Source organism: Mustela nivalis (genome assembly GCF_964662115.1).
Source record: "Mustela nivalis genome assembly, chromosome: 2".
Taxonomy (NCBI): domain Eukaryota; kingdom Metazoa; phylum Chordata; class Mammalia; order Carnivora; family Mustelidae; genus Mustela; species Mustela nivalis.
The window spans coordinates 182,789,178-182,805,296 of NC_139021.1; the positions used below are offsets into that span (position 1 = coordinate 182,789,178).

Here is a 16,119-nt window from a genome sequence, read left to right on the forward strand (position 1 = left end):
CAGAGAACCAGCAGATGAGGAACTAGAAGCAGGCAGGGAGACCAGTGGGGCAGCTGCTCTCAAAATGTAATAAAGACATGAGAGAGAGTGTCTGATAATGGCCGCCATTCAGGTGCCTCCGTGGGTCAGGTGCATTCAGAGTTCTTGTCGCTTTTTGCCCAGTAACAGGCAGGTGGAGTGGACTGGCCTCCCCTCTGGTAGGTTCTCACACATGAGACTAATTCGACTCCTTTTTTCTCCAGCCTTAGAACCTACAGGGGTTAGTGGTTGATAGAAATGAAGTGCTGGCTTCTATTTTCAGGGGCTGTGTTACTAAAGTGCACGGACCTTTAGCTGCTAGAATCATACTCATTGTGGTGAGATGTCCCCCTATGAGAGGGTGCAGGAGGAGATTGTGGGTTCACGCAGTGGGACTGAGTTGTCTTCAGTCTAAGGGTTGCATGAGTGTGAGGTATCAGCCCATTTTAAAGTTCGTAAACTGAGACTTGGATGAGGGAAATGAGTTGTTTGAGGCCAAGGAACTCGAAGGCAGCAGGGCTGGGACTCCAGGCTGGGGATGTCTGCTTGCCAAGCGGGGCATGTGGCCAGACCTGGATGCTGGGTCTCCCCGAGGAGAAGCAACTTGGAGGGGATGCTGCCGGGGAGTCGGGCAACATGTGTGCGCCTCCTTCTGCCCTTCCAGACCACGCTTCTGAAATGGTCATGTCTCGGCCTAACGTATATCGTTAAAGAAAATACAAGTAACGTTTTGGAGTGAGGTGTTTTAGTCATTTGTATCAGAACACAGATGATTCTGATTCCGTGGCGGGGCATAAAGGGAATCACTTTCCTGACTTAATTTTATTATTAAAGGAGAAGGTAATTCCTATGTACCTGGTGCATTCTAATGTACTCTGTATTATTACACTGGATCTTGGCCGAAAGGCCGAGAAGCAACATACCATGTATTATTATTGTATTACCATTATTATTCAAAGCATTATGGCTTTTTTCCCTTTAGGTAGGTTTCCCCATATTTTAGATGGTATTTAGCCATAAAACACAGAAAGCACCATCATTTTTTAGCTAAGAAAATTGATGCACTCCACGGAAACTATTAGAGAGAATATTGATTTCCTACATACGGTAATCCAGAATTGCTTTTTTCCTCAAGATTCATATTATTGCATTAGTGGTAACCTTCAGATTTATGAGTAAAACAGAACTTCAGTGAAGATTTATTTGGGAGATTTGCTGACTTTCACTTATTTTCAACCTGTTACAAAAGCACCTGTACAAAGTTTAAACTTCCCTTAACCGAATGCAGAAACCGCGTGTTGGCTCTTGTTCTGTGGGTCTGGGTGTCTTGCCAGCGCCGTCTTCCCGGCCTGCTCCTCTTTCGGCAAATTGCGTCTGTTACTATCGACAGGACGCTGGGTACTTCCTTAGAGCTTGGACTTTGTGAGCAGGAAGGAAATAGTCAAAAACTTGGTGCAGATAGGGCAGCTCTTGAGCTGTTTGGAAATGCACACATTATCATTGCTTCCAATCGATTCCATCCGTCCTTCTGGTGGAGGTTTTCCCTGTGCCGATCCGTTTCCTTTTTTCATGTTTTTAATGGTCTTTCGCAGTGCCCTGAGAACCATTTCTTCTGGGCGTGTGACAGATTTGCTGCGCTGGGTTAGATTAGCATGCTTGTCTGATCCCGAGTCCATCTGCACTGACTGCCTGATGAAAAGGGAAAAATAGTAAACATCCTGTCCTGAATACAGACTTGGAGGTGTGTGCTGGGAATGCGCGTCTCCCTTCGAAATAACATTTTGGAAAGCACAGTGTTTGGTAGATAAGGGCCACACTCATCATGTCCCATCAGAGAACAATCGTAGCATTTAGTTCCATATCATCCTGCTTTCAGCCCGACTTTCATAGCTGAACAAAACACTGAGCGCTGTGGGAGAGGTCAAGGTCAGCACAAATCAGCTTTCACCCTGGGAAACGAAAATGAGCTGAATAGCCTTGCAAAGTGGCATGTTTATTAAATACAGCGATTGTTGTGAGTAGATTTATGCGTTCAATTTGTTTGCAGTTGTCAAAACCTCATTAATTGTAAGCCTGATGACATTGTTTGCTGTTTCAAATCAGTTTTAAATTACACATGTACTGCTTAATCTTGAAAGCAAAATTAAACCTTGGATTGGTATACATTTCAGGTTACAACACTAAGCCATTCTATTTGGGGGATGGAGTTTAATACTCTTTGTAGAATGAAATCAGGAGGTCCTTTGCATCCACGGTGGCTGGTGTAATTAGGTTCTGTCAACTATAAATTTTCAGGTTAATTTCTTCCACAATGTATGCTGTATAATAATAAAGCCATAAATCCCTTTATACATTTAAATTATTATATAAATCCTTAGTATTCATGCAATAAAGTTTTTAAAGCAAATTTCTTGGAAGTATGGGTTGTATGGAAAATAAGTAAAATTATGTGTTTTTAGAAGTCAGTGAAGATTGGTATTTTATTTCTCTAACAAATACGGGGATTTATCAAGTCTCTAGGCCAGGCGCTAGGGACGCAAAGGTCATATGGCCACTGCCCCCAAGAACCTGCAAATGTAGCGTGACCTTTTCTAACTGTTTCCTGGGACAAGCCTGCCCTAAGGCTTTCTGCCGGGCATGGTCAGATGGGGTGAGAGCCGTGGCCTGAAGTGGGGAACCCCTGAAGGTACAGGCAACACCAGCCGTTTTGGCCTCAGGTCTCGAGTCCTCATTTGTTGGTCTGGGCTCTGGAATTCTAAACCTGGGGTCTCTTGAGAGTTTGTGAATCAAATTCAGCAGGATTGTAAATTTAGATGTTAAAAAAATTTACCCCTTCCTTTCCATATAATTAGATTCTTTGCCATCTTATATCCCTTGGACCCAAGCCCAGCCCGAACCCGTGGTGACCACTGGTCTGTTCTCTACCCCTCTAATTTTGCCTTGTCAAGAATGTCATGTTCTTGCACTAACACAGTACAAAGCCTATTGAGTCTGGCTTCCTCCCCACGGCGTATGGATCTCAGAACGTTCGTGCCATGACGAGTATGGATAGTTCATCCCATTTGTTTTACTGAGTGGTGTTCTGTTGTACGGGAGGACCACCGCGCCTTTCATCTTCCCCCCCAGCTGGAGGTCATGTGTGTAGGTTCCCGTTTGGGGCACGTAGGAGTAAAAATGTCTAGAAGTGTGCATGAAAGTTTCTGTGTGAACCTAGGTTTTCAGTTCATTTGGGTAAGTCAGTAGGATGGGTTTGCTGGATTGAGTGTCATGCGTGTTTAGTTTAGTAGGAAACTTCCAAACTGTGTTTTCTGTAGCTGGTGTACTCTTTGCTTTCCCACCAGCAGAGGCGGGAATGTTCCCATTGCTTTGCACCCTTGCCAGCATTTGATATTGTCAGTTTTTCCTTTTTTTTTTTTTTTTTTTTTTTTTGGTTTGTTTTTGTTTTTCTCTTTTTTAGTTTCTGCCTTTGGTACGGGTGAGTAGTGAGGGGGGTCTCGAGGCCGCTGTAATTTGCATATCATTTGCATACCCCTAACGACTGCCCGTGTTGAACATCCTCTCCCGTGCTTGTTCCTTCAGTGCCTGTCTTTGGTCGTGTCTGTTCAAATCTTTTGCCCATTTTGAAAATTGTGTTGTTACTCCTCTGTATTTTATTTTAGGTCATTACAAGGAGTATTCTGAGAAGGAGCTTCACTAGCCGGCCCAAGGGATCCGTGTCACCAAAACGGTTAAGAGCCCTTGAAAGACACACGACCCTTAAAATATCTTCATTCTTTACATTTTTGACTTGGCCCATGTTCTTGTTCCGAGTCTGTCGCGCGCCATCTCCAGGGTAGCAGCCTGCCTGGAATAGACTATCTTCCTTCCCCATCGTCTTTCTGCTCTGTGTACATGAAGTGGGATTTCAAAACATCATCCTCACGTGGGGGCGGGTTTCCTTACGCCCCCTCCTCTTCAGTGAGCCGGGACGCATTTCTTCTGTTTTTATTTATGAAGTTCTTTGGCCCTCTTGGATTCTTTTCTCCAATGGAAAGAATCTTAATTTGCAGGAAAAATGTGAACCAATATATTCCAGGAAAATGGTTTTATTCCAGCGTTTGGATTAGGAGCTCTTCATGGAGGACCCAAGCGTGAGTCTGTGCTTGTCTCTGCAACCCCGGTCACGGACAATTTGCTGCCTCATCCCTGTGTTTCTGTCACAGCTCCTCAGCAGACCTCAGGTCCCAGCAAAATGCTTTGTATCTGCTTGAGATATTTTTTAAAAGTCTCTTGTGGACTCTTAAGTGGACAGCGAAAGTGTGACTTCGTCATTACTGAATCTGTGACTCAATTTCAATATCGTCCTCCATGGCTAATACGTGTAGGAACAATAAGCTTATTTAACAACAACACATTTGTTTTGTTTTGTGCTTCTTCTGTGAAGGAGCATAAGGTACAGAAATGTTGTGTTCTATTATTTTATTTTAATTTAACAAAAGGCCTGACGGAGGAGTCTCTTCTTCCCCCATCAGAAAGAAAAAAAGAAATTGAATGAGAAAATTAAATGTAGTGTGTATGTTGAGAATTCATGTTTGGCATAGATGTAAAAATATGCCGTGGTGGGGAACTCTGCCATGTGTTAATTATTGCTTTAGAAGGAGCACTCGTGATCAATTGACACTCTGAATTTTATATCTGGCACACACTCAGCCTATGCAAACGCATGTTAAGTGCTTACGATTTGGGGAGTAAGAGATAGCAAAACGCTTCTCACCTTCCGCCTGTGTGCGGTCCCTCGTGCCAGTGAAGCTCTCCGTGGGCACAAAGCCCGGGACAGTTCTAAGGAAAGAGGCGCCCCGGGAGTCCATTGCAAGTCCTCTGAACTCAGTAGGCGCTTTCCGTTTTGGTGTCACTTCTATGGTTTTTCTGTAGCCTGCAGAGACAGGAGGCTGGAGAAGGCATCTGGCTCCTTTGCACAGGCGTGGGCTCCTGGCCACTCTCCCACTCAGCCATCTCAGGTTCCTGTTGCTGCTGTGACGACTTTGCACACGGGCAGTAGCTCGCAGTGATACCAGTGGCTGGTTCCGGAGGTCAGAGTCCAGCCCAGTGTCTGTCTGCATCTTGCTGGCTCACTGCTCAGAGGCTCACAGGATGAATTTGGGGCTGCTGGCAGGGCCCTGCTTCTTATGGGGGGCTCGGGGATGAATCATTTCCAAGGTCAGTTGGTGGGGTCCGCGTTCTCACGCTGGGTGACCCTCCGGTCTAGGAACCCCCTCTCTGTGGCTCCTGGTTCCCGTCCTCCAGCGTCGGGCCAGCACGTCGGGGAGTCCCCTTCCTGCTTGGGTATCCGTGCGCTCCCCGCTGCCACGTCTCTCTCACTGGTGCCCTTGAGGGCTCGTGGGACCACACAGGGTCCACTCCATAATCCAGGATGCTCTCCTGGGTTAAGGTCAGCTGATCGGGAACCCTAATTCCATCTGCACGGTCCTTTCCCAGCTGCACCGACGTTAGTGTTGGATGAAGAAAGCCGAGGGCTGGGGATCTTCGGGGATGCTCTCAGAATTCTGCATCCCAGCGCCCCACCCCTGCACATTAATAGCAAAATCACAAAACTCAAGGTTCTCCTGAGTAACTGTTTGCAGCCGAGGGATTTGTTTCCATTTCTGAGACAATATGTGCTGAGATAATTCTGTGATATTTACACATTTGGTGTTTACGCCTCATGGACTCCATTATACATATCTTTAGGAATTCTCTTTACATAAATTAAGATGATTTTTCTCCTTCCTGAAAACATGGCAACATGCTTCACATTCTGGATGAAAATGAGGAATTGTTTACACCATGAGCCAAATTAAACTCAGAGAGGAATCTGATGCACAAGAGAAGAAACTGCTCAAATGTACGGCATAATTTAGGTTTCCTAGGGATTTCTTTGCAAGCATCAGCACAAATTAATATTAAGAGGTGATTTGATTATAACATCAAGACTATGTCTGAGGTTCCCTGGCATTTATCAGAGAAAGTAATTTTAAACACACATCATTGTTTTTCTCCACAGGGCTGCCCAGGACACCCTCTGACACCTGGGAAAAATGGGTCTGCCCCATGTGTGGAGTACAGGAGCTCAGGCTTAGAGCTCAGGCTCTGTCTTCTCTCCCTGCTCCCCACTCCTCCAAGCTGGGCCATTTGGGGCAAGTTCTGTGGTTTCAGGTGTCACTGTTCCTGCTATGGGGATGGTAATCTTGCCTAGGATTTAATGAAGTGATGTCTACGAACGTAATCTGTAGAGCGCCTGGGTGGCTCAGGTGTTAGGCACCTGCCTTCAGCTTGGTCATGATTCCGGGGTCCTGGGATAGATCCCCGTGTCAGGCTCCCTGCTCGGCGAGAAGACTGCTTCTCCCTCTCCCACTCCCCCTGCTTGTGTTCCCCCTCTCACCATCTCTCTGTCAGATAAATAAATAAATTTTTTAAAAAAAGAACATAATCTGTAGCTTGGGGGCAGCTCGGTACTTGCTGTTTGGACAACCCAGTGTGCACGCGCACATGCGCATGGAGGGGTGAGGGGGAGACTAGTGATTGCCACTTAGTTTTCTCACACTTGTTCTGAGAAATTTGGGAACCACTCTAGAGAAATGAGGTTTTTGCAATAAAGGTTCTTTGCAGGGGATAATCTTGTAATTGAAAGCAAAAAAAAAAAAAAAAAAAAAAGGCTTGCCTTCCCCTTTTTCTTAGCGCTATTAGCAGCTTCCTGGAGCCGCCAGGCGCCCGCCCAGTCTGCAGACAGGGACGTAGCTCACAGGACCCGTCGTATTGTTTCCCCATCACCAGCTCAAGTGTGAACACTGCTGTGTTAACATGATGGTCCTGTCCTTCAAGGTGCTGGAATATTAATTTGCTTTGGAGACAAGGTCACACACATTGGCCCTTTGGGACATGTCTGTCAAATCTACCCACAAGGGGTAAGATGCTTTCTGTCCGCGTAACTTGGCCATGTCGTCCAACAGGAAAACCTAATTATGGCTGACTCGGTGGTGGTTCGAGTTTCCTGGGATGTTGCATTCCTCCCCAAGCAGAAGCATGTTTTTAGGATGTGACAGATGCTGGACTTAGTCACTTCCCCAGCTTACCCTGACTCTGCCCAGCTTACATGGGACATGGGCGGTGCGCCCTGTCCTTTTGCATGGGGAAGGAGGAGAAGCTGGTCACCACCCCACGGTCCAGCGAGATTTGGCAGCATGGTGACACAGTGGCTGCCAGGGCTGGGGTGGTGGCCCGTCCGTAAGACACAGCTCCAGGAGGCAGCCAGGTGTGTCCGAGGCATGGGGGCAGCACCCCCTGGGAGGCCTCCTTCTTTAGGTCTAGAACCACTGTGTCACTGGCCGTGCTGAGCATGGGGCTGGTGTTTGTGCCCCGCCCCGGGATTTCCTGCTGACCCCGCGTCCCACTGGTTCTGCCCCCCTCACTGTCACCGCCTCCACGGGCCGCGGCAGTGCTTGCGAACCCTCTCGTTAGCGGGGGCGCCATCTGTGTCTGTCCTGCTCTCCTCCAGTTTCCATGGAGAGGCTGGCAGCGGGGACATAGGACTGGCAGTGTCGTCTCCTGGCCCACCAGCTGCCCTTCCGGCTGCTGCCGGCGGTGGGCTCCCCTCCTCCTTCTCTGCCCAGGAGGCTGAGCTCTCCTGCCCGCGTGGTTCAAAGGTGGCCCTGGCCGCAGAGGCGTTGCTGTTTGGCCATGAGTGAGGCAGAGATTTTGTGATGAAGATTCACCCCGGGCCTTCTCAGGCTTTGGGTGTGAGATCACCTCAGGCTTCTGAGGCTCACACCCCTGGGCTGGGGCAGCCCTGCCCTCCTCGTCCTCCTGATGACCGATGCTCACCGTGTCCAGACGCAACCGGCAGGTCTGCGCGCCCTTCAGCATGGAGCCGCGTCTGGGCCCTTCTCCTTCATCCGTGTGGCCTAGTTTGGCCTAAGGTGGGGGTTCCCTTCTTTGGTCAAGGCCATCTCCACCCAAGGGCACCTTCTCTGACCAATTTTGCAAAACACTCTGGGCTTGGAGCTGCTCCCCGCACCCCACAGGGTCATGCTGGAGACGCTGAGGGCTACAGTCTCCCACCAGTGCCCAAGAGAGGGTCTGCTAAGAACCCAGGCAGTCGTAGCCCCTTTCCTAGGGTCCTCACCAAGGTAGGAACCTCTGGAAAAATCTCCCGGTGTCAGTCATTTAGACTAAGCCTCAAAACCGTGTGATTCCTTTCTGAGACGGTGAGGCAAATACATAGAGATTTTGCTGCTTAATGTTGTGGCCTTCTTCCCTCTGCCCTTCCTCATCTTCCTCCGTGACATGCACATGGCCTCCGAGTTCCAGCATTGTCGCTTCTAGAACCCATTCCCCTCACATGACCAGAAGTTTGCTCGCGGGGCGAACAACCCTTTCTCTGCAGCCCCCGCCCCCACAGCCTAGCCCCACGCACTCTGCTGAACACAATACGCCTTCCAGTTTTTACTTAAATTTGAAAATTACTCTCTATTTATAAAACCTCCCAGGGTGCTGATGTCTACCTTATACTTAAAAGCAAAAATGGGAGCTACAGGCTTTCAGTTACGGAGTGAAGGAGCCATGGGGTTAAAAAGCACAGCAAAGCAAGAGAGTCCGTGGTATTGTCCAAGTGTCAGCTACGCTTGTGAGCATAGCGACACGTAGAGAGAAGTTGAATCACTGTCTTATACCCCTGAACCCGATGTCCCATTGGGTGCCAACTACAATTACAATTTTTTAAAAAAATAAACTTAAGTGTACCAACCTCACTGATCGTGGCCCAGCAGAGGCAATCCCATGGTCAAGTTTGTTTCAAGACTGTTTTGTAACTTGACATTACTTGAAACTTGACATTGTTTGAACTGTTTATTCAGTGCTATGGTATTTAATTAATGGTGGCTAGTTTATATATATGGATCTACGTCTGGGCTTTCCTGGAGCCGTCACCTTATGGAAGCACTGATTCTGAAACCCAGCCCAATGGGTGTTGCAGTTCCCCAGCTCACGGAATGTTTGCACTGTTCCCCCTGCTGGTATTCTCATGGCTAATTAGCTAAGTGTTTTTAATTCCAATTCTGTTTAAAGATTTATTTATTTATTTGAGAGAGAGAGAGAACGTGAGCTTGGTGGGGGAGGGGTAGAGGGAAAGCGAGAACTCTAAGCAGATACCATGCTGAGCGCTGAGCCTGATGCAGGGGTTGGTCTCAACGACCCTGAGATCAGGACCTGTGCTGAAGTCAAGAGATGGATTCTTAACTGACCGAGCCACCCAGGAGCCCCCAGTTCAGTTTAAAGATGACCACGTGTTTGTTGTTGCTGTCCTTTTAAAAGATGTAATAATGATTCTTGGTGCAGTGCAGGCAGGCTTAGTTCTCTATCTAAGAACCGATAGACATAGGAGGAGATCTGGACTCCAAACGCCTGCATGCCCATGCCCTTCCCTCCAGAGACAATTGCATTCTCCAGCAAGCAGAATGCTGATGTTTTTATTCCTGAAAATACTTGAAAAACAAACAAAATGCAGAATCACGTGAAGGTATTGATTCCAGTGACCGGGCTCCAAAATTTTTATTAATGGGAATCAAGGTTTGAAATACTTGACTTAAGCTGTATTTCACATGACGATGCCTTTTTAAAAATCTGCATTTTCCCCCACCTCAGGAAGAAATAAAAGACACCTCCTCGTGAATCATTTGATTAAAATTCCTCTGCAGCACCCGTACTGCTCACTCATCGTGGAATCGTTGAAAATCGGGTGATTTGCAACTCTACACTTGCCCAGTGAAACCAGGAGTGTGATTGATCATTAGAATCCTGGACTCTGTGAACTGAAAGCAATTGCCCAAACCAGGAATGGCATTTTGCAGACAGGGAAGCAGAGGTCCTGGGGCTGTTTTTCATCCGGGTAGAATCAATCTCTCAGGAGGGAGAAAGGGAAGAATTCCTGACTTGTGCTTTATGTTATGTTTGTTTTTGTTTATGTTTTTGTTTTTGTTTTTGTTTTGAATAAACTACTTAGAAGTGTGCGTGTGCTTGTGAGTTAACCCTATGATTCTTCCCTGGATGTATTAATAAAGGTGTATGAATCATATTAAAGTATGTAATATGACCTCATATATATATATATATATATATTTTTTTTTAAGCTTTCATTCCCCTGGGTGTCCGAAAAGCATCCTTGTTGGATGCTGGCTTCAAGTCAGGAGACCAGCCCTCTCCCCATGTCCGCCATCACTCGTGTGCAAAATCACTCTCCTGTTGGGAACTCAGTTTCTTTACTGTTAAGGAAATTGACCGTATGAGATCATTGCTGTGCACGAGCCAGGACAGCAGCCCCTTCATTAGAGGCCTGTGCCGGTGAGCTGCACAGCTTCTGCTCCTGAGGGAGTCCCGCTGTGTCATTTGTTGCTTAAATAGACATTTTGTAAAGAGTAATTTAGTATTTTCTTCAGCCCGTGATATTTCTAGAATGAATGTTACTTTTTATTGTATCTGTTTGAGGAGTACAACTTGAGGGTTTGATACACATATAATGAAATGATCACAGTCAAGCTGATAAGCACGGCCATCGCGTGTGGTGAGAATACTTATATCTGCTCCCTTAGCAGCTTTCGAGAACATGGTTCAGTAGTACCGACTGTAGTGGCCGTGCTGTGCAGTCGTCCCCAGAACCCGTTTGTCTTGTGGCTGGAGATCTGTCCCCTCTGAACAGCACCTTCCGCTCCCTCCACTCGAGCCCCAAGCAGCCACCACTCTACCCTTTGCTTCTGTGAGGTTGACTTTTTAGAAACTCCACATGTAAGTCAGATCATACAGTATTTGTCTTTCTGCATCGGGCTTATTTCACTCAGCATAATGTCCTCCCGGCCCATTCAGAAGTGGTAGGGTTTCCTTCCTTTGAAAGACTAAATAATATTCCGTTATATATAATGTATATACGTGTACTATATTATGCACATATAATGCATATGGGTATATTAGATATGTGTAATATATTACATGCATGTAGTGTATTATATATAATGTACATATAACAGAGACATGTATGTGTATAATATATAATGTCATTTGTCTGTCTGTCTGTCTCACATTGTGTCTATCTATTCATCCATCAACAGACACTTGGGTTTTTCCCGCATCTTAGCTATCATGAATAAAGCTGCGGTGAACGGCATTGACGTTGGGGGTACAGCTGTCTCTTCTAGATAGCAATTTCATTTCCTTTGGCCATATACCCCAAAGTGGGATTTTTGGATCAATAGTACTTCTTTTTAACTTTGTTATTTCTTTAAGTTTTAAGATAGAGTCACATGATGTTACCTCTTTATATTCTTTTTTTGCTACTGGAAGAAAGTGTGTGAGTTAGTACAGTTACTACTGTAACTATTTGGAATCGGAAGAACAGGAACAGAGCCAGAAAGCAGTGATCTCCATTCTCAGGCCCCCAGATCTCTCCTCCCCCGCCCTGTCCGAACCTGAAGATCCCAGGGTGCTCCCCACTGGGGTGAATTAAGACACTGTGTTTCAGATCTTCTGCAGAGCTGGAGGGGCCCGGTGCTCACTAGCTGCCTAATGCCGAGAATTGCCTCCCTCTCTGCGGACCCAAGTTCATGAATGCCTTTCTGAACAAAGGCTATGAACTAATCCCCATCATTCATGATCTTTAAATAGCCTAACATTCCAGTGAAATGCTTTTCCAGATGTTTCAGCAAGTGAAATCATTTGTTTGTGGTTCACATTATAGCTTTTTCAGTGAAGTATGACTTGAGAACTTTTCCCTCGTGCTCGCAATCCCTCCATCAGTTACAGAGTTCCTGGGACGACCCTTTCTGGATTCCTTCACTGTTCTTTATTTTTCAACTTCATACTTTCCTAGAGCAAACATCCAACGCATGTTAAGTTTTATCTTTGGAAAATGAATGCGTTTTGCAGTCTCTAAACAGGATTCTCACATTTTAGGTCTAGTGATTCCAGAAAGAAAAGCAAGCCAGAGGCCCAAACACAGGATTCTTTGTTATCAGGAGCAGTTGTAGCACACATTTTGGAAAGGTCAGCTGGGTGCAGACCACTGTAGGTCCATGTGGGGTGGTGGCAGGGGGATACGGGGAGAGAGGAAATATGGCCCAGTCCTCCCTGGGATCCCAGGACAGATGGAGGGGTCCTTCAGATACACGGGAAGGGGAAGAGCAACCCAAGGAGACGTATTGCATATGCCAGAGCTGGGGCCAGGGCCCAGATGAGTGGAGGGAAGAGATGGGCCCCAAAGGAGAAGCTGTTGGAGGTGGGCCATGTGGAGTGGCTGACAGTCCAGTGCATCTGGGGTTCCGGTCTATTCTATACCCTCATCCCCAGGACATCTTTCTATCGACCCTGCCCTGACTTGGATGCCTCCTTGATTCAGTGCCCTAGAAGCTCCTTGGTGTCTTCATCCATTCGCTCAGCCTAGAGAACAGGCCGTTCCAGATCTTACCAGGCCATACAGGCCTCACACCTCCCGTCCCGCTGTCCCCCAGCTGTGCTCTGGTTCACACCCCTCCTAATGAACTGAACTGGCTCACTGTGCTGTCCATGCAGCCTGAGAAGGCCCCATGCCATGCAGCCCTTATCCAAGCCTTGGCTCACATAGCACCTTGTTCCTTCCTCCAAGAAGCCCTCAGGGACTTCTTCCCTCACCCATGGAACAGAGCTTCTCCTGCTGCCCGTGCCCCCAGGACAGTCCCTCCTTCACCGAATCTGGCTGTAGCTCCTGCTGTGAGGCAGGCATGGTACCAGGAGCTGGTGCCCCAGAAGGACTCATCTAGTGCTGGAAGACAATAAAGAAGTGTACGGATCTGCTCTCTGTCATCGTTCCTGTTCTGCATCGTATGACCCCCCCAGTGTGCTTCTCTGTGCCCCCCGGAGACTGTGCCCTCTGACCTGTACTCCTGGGCCTGGCAGCCCCTGGCACTCAGAAGGGCCGCAGTGTATGCTTGGATGTGAACTCATGAAGGGCTTCCCACCTGATCCCGATCCAGAACAGAAAGTGGAGCCAGGAGGAGGCCCTGCGGTGGCAAAGTCAGGGTAGAATAAAAAAGAGCAGGGTTGATGGAAAGAGGAGACCCCACACTGTCTGAGAGGTCAGGGTCAGTGCCACTGAAAAGGCAAGGCTTGCACTAGGCTGTGGACGGTGCTCTGGATTTGAGTGGTTCTGAAGGTTAAACATAACTTCAGATTCAACTTTCCTTCCAACCGGAACTCAACCTCCTCTGTCTCCATCCCAGGATTCTTAGGCAGCCGCCATTCAGCGATTGTGGGAACAACACATATTTATGGAGTGGCCATCCAGTTCCCGGCGCTGGCACAGTAGCTCCGGCGGGGTCACAAATAATTGCCTGGCAAGCAGGTGTGGTCTGTGGCCCAGGAGAGCCAGGCAGGCCTGAGCTGGGAGGAGCAGCACTTGCCGTGGCCACAGGGGGCGCTGCTGCTCAGGTTCTCCCCGCCCCCGGCCAGGTGCACAGACCGCAGCCCCAGGGATTCCATCTGGTTGTTCACGTGATGTTGTGCACCTAGATGTGTTTGGGAAATGCTACAATTTAAAAACGTGGGCAACTAAATAAAATTTTTCTGACACCAGATGAGCTAAAGAGGGTATGTTTCCTGCTGCACTGGTCTCTGGGCAGTTAAATCTCCACTCCAGCTGATGCGTTCTTGGTTTATTTCTTTACTTCCAGAAGATACCTATTTCCATTTCGTCCACCTCCCCAGAACTACGTGAGCCAAGTCCCCTTCGGCACACCTGAGGGCTCTGTCTTTATGTACAGGCTCCTTGGTTCGCAGACACCAGCCCTGGAGCCCTCACCTATGGCCAGGTGATTTGCAGAGCAGTGAAGAGATAAGGCAGTGGGACAGCTCATCTTCCCTCCGGGCCATGGGCAGAGCCATGGCAAAAGTGTGGGTACATGCGGATCTCATCAGTGCACCCCAGATTGTGTCACCAGTGGGGAAGAATGCAAAGAAAACGGGCAAAATGTCAGTACTTCTTTCCAAAGCTGAGTGTCTTTTTATAATATCTCACAGGGAAAAAAATAGGTCAGCATCGCCCCAAACGCAGGCCAATTTTCCTGCGGCCCAATCAAGAGCGTGGAGATATGCTGCTTGACGTGCCAGAAAGCTTGAGATCACCATGTCAGAAGTAATGAGGATGGGTGGGAATGGAAAGAGAGCCTTGAATCCCAGGGAGATATTTTAAGCCAAAAGGACCAAGGAACCCTGCTCCATCTGCTAGCAGTCCGAGGCTATAAAAATCATTAGCAATGAAAGAATCCTGAGGAAACGAAGAAGTCAGGGGTTAGGGTACTGTGTGCCTGCCTATCTAAAATGAGATTTTAGGAAATGAAAATTTTTCTTTACATTGTACAATATCCTTGATTTAGAAAAGTGCATCAGCTAACAAGCCTACGCATTTGACAGGCCAGCTTGATCAAACTCAGTTCAGATCTGAAAACTACGTCATAGGAAGGGCCCATGAGCAGATGAAGGGATAAGCAAAATGTGGTCCATCCAAACAATGGAACATTATTCAGTCTTAAAAGGGAAGGAGAAGCTGCCAGATACTCAGTGTGGACGAACCTTGAGGTCGTTACGCTGAGTCAAGTAAGCCTGTCTCGGAGACACAAATATTGTGGGATTCTGCTTACACGCGGTACCTAGAAGCAGGCCGATTCACAGAGACAGGCAGCAGGTAGAGGTTGCCCGGGAGCCGGTGTGGTGGTTGCTGTTTGATTTCAACTTGCCGCAGGATCTCACTTTGGGGGGTTGGAAGCGTGCAGATGATGGTAGCGGTAGTCACCCTGTAAGTGTACTTGAGGTCACTGAATGGTACCCTCGGAAAAGCACGAAAATGGTAAATTTCGTGTTATACAGATTTTACTACAATTAAAAAAAAAAAAAATCCTACAAGAGCAGGGACCCGAGGACTGCCTCTGTGCTTACAGGCCAAGACTGCTTGAAACTAGGAAGTAATTTTTATCACACGGGCCAGGATACCTGAGTGACTTACCACTTTATCTCTCGGGTCTAACAGAAACCCTAACAAATTTTTCATAATTTTGTCTGTCATTAACCCTGCCAGGCATCGGCATAGTCTGTCCTAGTGAAAATAATGGGGTACTTTAAACTTGAGGGGTTATTTAAGGAAACCGTCCCTGGGCGTGTAGTTCACATATATTCATGGTGTCTATATCAAGTAGTGTCAGTGTGTATTTTTCTGAGTACTCCGGCGGTCCACATTCATCTCTCGAACTCTGCATCAGGATCTACATCTCGACTACATCAGGATGATTTAACATTTTTTCCCTGGCCTGTCTCTGCCCCTCTGTGGCCTCTGAGTCTAAGGAAAAAGACTTTGCTAGTCCTTTCCTAGCATGTAAGGCCTTGGGGATTCTTCTGAAGCTCCTTGATTCCTGAATTTTCTTGGCCCATGGAAGGATGGTTGGGAGCAGCCTGTGGCTTCCCGCCTGCCGCAGAAGGCTTCACACTCGCCAGCCCCGGCTTCAAGACCTGGGCTGGGCATGGCCATGCCCAGAGCTGAGCCTCCCTGCTGGGGCGTGTGGTGTTGGTTGAGGTGTACGGAGAGGGCGTCTGGTCTGACCTGGCTGTAGACTTTGAGGAAGGAGGAGGAAGTGGCTTCCATTGGTACTGGGCAAGGGAATCTAATAAGAAGTCATGGGCTTGTTCCAACATATTGGGAGTCTCCACACTATGGAACCCCCGAGCGGAGAAGGTGTTCCCTTCAGGGAAACAGGTCAGCCCTGGGGGTAGGCTGGAGGGCAGCAGCCGACAGGAGCCCGGCTGCTGCAAGGGCCCAGTTCCAGGGTGGGTGCCTGTGTAGGGGCAGGATGAAGATCCAGGAACAGACTGAGGGATAAAGCAGGGCTGGGAATGAAGAGTAAGACCACAGCTGTGATGACATAGTGACAGTGTGGTGGTGGTGACATAGTGACAGTGTGTTGGTCAAGCTGGAGGAGCGGGGCTGGGAGGTGTGCCGTAAGGACTGTGGATGGGGGCTGAGTGGGTGGATGGGGAGAGGGGCCGGTGGGTAAGGGAGTG

The 16,119-nt window shown here is 47.9% G+C and overlaps 1 protein-coding gene across 13 annotated transcripts in view; it reads left to right on the forward strand.

Moving 5' to 3' along the window:
- PTPRE (protein tyrosine phosphatase receptor type E) overlaps nucleotides 1-16,119 on the forward strand; it is a 148,558-nt gene that overhangs the window by 15,413 nt on the left and 117,026 nt on the right. The gene's annotated exons all lie outside the window — the stretch shown is intronic.